Source organism: Quercus suber, unplaced genomic scaffold (genome assembly GCF_002906115.3).
Source record: "Quercus suber isolate HL8 unplaced genomic scaffold, Cork oak 2.0 scaffold_687, whole genome shotgun sequence".
NCBI classification, from domain to species: Eukaryota; Viridiplantae; Streptophyta; class Magnoliopsida; order Fagales; family Fagaceae; genus Quercus; species Quercus suber.
The window spans coordinates 201,884-206,291 of NW_027070128.1; positions in this window are offsets into that span (position 1 = coordinate 201,884).

The window sequence follows — 4,408 nt, forward strand, 5'->3', positions numbered from 1 at the left end:
CAACAATAGGCCCCTTGGAACAAAGTCCTGTGGAACTGGATCTGGGTTTCCCCTTGCCCTAAAAAGATCCAAATCTTCCTCTGGAAGGCTATGCGTAACCGACTTCCCACTAAAACATTCCTATCTTTTGGACGCCCGTATGTGGATACTTTTTGCCCTCGATGCCAGTCCCCAAAAACAACTATTCACATTCTTCGAGACTGCCTATGGGCGAAAGAGGTCTGGCTATAATCACTGGGAATCTTGCCCTTTTCCTTCTTTCGTCTGCCGTTACAAGACTGGCTTAGGCAAAATGCTACGGTGGATAGGGCCACCTTGCCCCACCTCCCCCTATGGCAAGTCTATTTCCCTTTCACTTGTTGGAAACTCTGGCTAGCACACAATGAAAGAATATTCCAGAACCAATCACGCACCCAACATAACCTTATCTACTCCTCGGTACAAGCGGTGACAGAATTTCATTTCCTTGCTGGTACCACCAGACGATCCTTGATCTTGGTTCCTCAGCTTATTAGATGGCAAGCGCCCCCCTACCCCTATCTTAAACTTAACACTGATGGTAGTGCCCTAGGTAACCTTGGATCAGCTAGAGCGGGGGAGGGGGGGGGGTGTTGTGAGACCACCAGGGCCGGTGGATCTCAAGGTTCTCACTTCATGTGGGACTCGCTTCAAATAATATGGCTGAGTTGGCTGCGGTCAGACAGGACCTGGCGATGGCATGGAATATGGGCTCGAAGTTCCTTCAACTTGAGCTAGACTCAAAGGTGGTTCTTACCTGGCTGACAAATAACAATAGGAATTACCCTACTAATATGATGCCTTTGATTTGTGATTGCAGGAACCTCTTGGATCAAGATTAGGAGGTGCACGTGCTTCACGTGTACTGTGAGGCAAATGGAAGTGCTGATGCTTTGGCAAAGCGGGGGACTCGCCAACGAAATCTGATGGATGTGTATAGTGAATGTCCCAAGTTTGTTGATGTAGCATATGTTAGGGACTTGACTGGTCTGGGAGATACTAGACTATATACACCAAGCACAGTTGTTGGTGTTGTATGAACTCAGTATTATAAAAATAAAACTTCCCGCTTTCCACCACCAAAAAAAAATCACCGACCTCGAGAGGAGAAAAGAATGGAGAAGGGGAGTGAGAACCGTGTGGAGTGGAAGGCCGAGCCACAACCACATGTGGGCAGAGACAGCAGCCAAATTTATTCTTGATGTTACTTCAGCTTTTGCTGACAGGTTTCAGAGGATTGTTTTTGTTTCACCACCTACGTCGGCCCTTTCTCACCGGACCACTATCGCATTTTGTGCTCATGCAAATGCAATCCAAGGTTGCACAAAATTCCTTCCACGTTTCTTATGTATATTGTTGCAGTACTTGCACTAGTTTACAACTTCTTTGTTGTATCCATATCTTTGTCTTCTCTTTCATCTACATGTGCAATATTGCAGTGATACTTTCTTCAAAAAGCCATTTTCCTATGTCGTATGTATGTGTATGTTTGTGCCTATTAGAGTAGATAGTTTAATTTTTTATTTTTTTCCCCCTCCAAAGTTGTTTTCTTGTGAGGGCACTACTATGGGGCAGCAGAACTGTACGGACAGTGGTTGAATCAAATAAATATTTCTAAAGGGATCAAAACCTAATGGACACGGGTGATTGAGTAGTGATTGGCCAATGCTCTTGATATGTTAGTTTTATGTTAAGAAGTTGTTGAGTCACATTAATTATATATCATGTTACTTTTGAAGGAGAATTGCACCAAATGATAAAACATAATTAACTTAAAAGTTAAGGTTAACATATAAGAGGAATTATATTTAAATTACAAGTAGTCAACATCCAAAAAAGAATTGTTTGTTTTTTTAATTGACTTTCCATATTTAAATTACAATTAGTCATGCATGAAGCTTATTTTGTTTATTGTATAAATGTAAAGTTGTACTTTTTTTTTTAAAAGAAAAAAAAGTAAAAATCTAAAAAATAACACCTAAGAAATTAGTAAAATAAGCTTGACAAAATGAATTCTAAGAGCATTCCCATTCAAAGATCTAAAAAAAATACTAATTATACATTAAAAATTTATTTAATCTATTTTATCATATCATTTTATAACTTACCAAATATTTCAGTTTTTATTTTCATAAACAATTTATTAAAATAATATAAACTAACCTACCGAATAATATAAACAGTTCACTTCTCTCTCTTCTCTCCTACCTCTCTTTTCCATCTCTCTCTCTTCCTCCATCAAACCCACACAGCCAGCAATCACCACCAAATCTAGTCCCACCATCGCCAGCAACCACACCTGCCACTAAAACTTGGCTTAACCACCAAAACCCAGCCATCACAACCACCACTAAAATACTAACGAATTGAAAAAAAAATAAAAATTCACCATCGAACCACCCAATTGCACTGGCTACTGAACCACAACTAACCACTACCATCAAATCACAACAACCCACAAACCACAAACCACAAACCACCAGCTACCACAACCACAACATTGCCTCAACATAAACCCAGGAAAATTAACAAAATTTCGAATCACCACTGCAAAACCCACCACCGAGATCCATCATCACTGTTCGAAATCCACTCCATTACATTCTCCATCGACACCACCCAATCCCACCGCCGCATCACCACCCACTACTGCCAAACCCACCACTGAGATCCATACGACCAAACCCACCATTCGGATTAGAGATCCACTTCATTTAATACATGCTCAACCAACACAAATGCAGAGATGAATGACTTGAGAAAGTGGAGAGAGAAGCAGAGAGAGAGAGAGAAAAAAAAAAAAAAAAAAAGAAAAAGGTGACTGGAGAAAAAGAAGTAACTGATTTGAGAGAGAGAGAGAGAGAGAAGATAATTTTTACAGTATTAAAATAATATATTTGGTTTTCAATAGTTGGTATATTTTCGAATTCACTAGTCACAATTGCTAAAAAAAATTAGTAACACACACGTGAATAAAGTTAATTTTGGGTGTGTATATTTGTAAAATAGCACTTTGACGAATTTTACACTCTTAATGCTAATGCTATAAGAGAAATATTTTGCAAATAATAGGATTAACAATAGATTAAATATCCATATGAAAAGATTCAAAAATATAGAAAGAATCACCTCTAAATAATGGGAGTACGTACGTATACCATAGATTATGGATCACTACCAAAGGTCGGTCTGAGAAGTCATAGAGCAATGGCCCCCTCCCCTGCCACCGTTGTTGGGTGTTGGGCCACAGAACTCGCACATGCAAATATAAAACTATAATTTGTCTATCTCGGGTTAATTATCAGAATTACACTAATTTTTATTTCTTTCCGTGATATTTTTTAGTAGGGTAGCTGCGTGGGGTAATAATACTGTATATAATTGGTATAGGTATCCAAATTCATCTCTTAAATATATTTATTTTAAAAACTATTTTCCTTGGCACACTCACATATCAATAATAACCAAATTAAGGTAATTCTATCATGATATAGAAAATGTGAAGTCTCATACAAGAAAGGCATTTTTAAGGCGACAAGATTTCAAAAAAAAAAAAAAAAAAGTGGACAAATTTTCAAACAAAATTTTGGATGATTAAAAAGGTGGACAAATGATGTGTAATAAGTTGTAAAAGTTCATGGCCCACTGATTGAATGCACTTTATTCCAGGAGCAAACTCGATTTTAAATCAATGAAACTTGAAAATTATTTCTTTCCTATTTATAAGAATACAACTGTATGAAATAAATGCCGCAGTTGAAACTTGAAAATTCTTCGACTTTTGGAATACATCTATATTTAAAACAGATCTATGGGCTCGTGGCCATGTGTCCCGGAGTTTTAAGCAGGTGGGGAGCTACCGAACTAGCTAGGAGCTTATTAAAGTTTGGTACTGTGAGCTACTCACCAAGCAAGTTCCTCTTTTGCCATAGGCTATGAAGCATGTAACGAGAGCTTGACTAATAGCCATACGGCGCTTTATTAATCAAACAGCTAGCTAATACGGCAAACAAATGATGAGGACATCCTTAACTGAAAGTTATCATGTAACGCTTACGTACGTACATTGGGGCAATATATATAGGCTATGTTACACATTAAAATCCTACAGTGTCGTAGGTGCCTAGCTGAAGCAACTGGAGTTGGAAATGTTCAAATGTGAACAGTGAACCAAACCCCCAAAAACTGTCCCACTTATTCCAATTGTCATTATTGCCTTTTCCCCCATGACCTATTGCCGGCAATTGCATTGGCATGGCCTCATGATACTTAAATTTCAATTTTAACGCGCTTTGACACAGTTTACACATTTATTAATGTATAATTAGATTATATTATTTATGACTCCTGCTAACAAGTGTCATTAGAAAATTAGTTCATAATTTAGTTA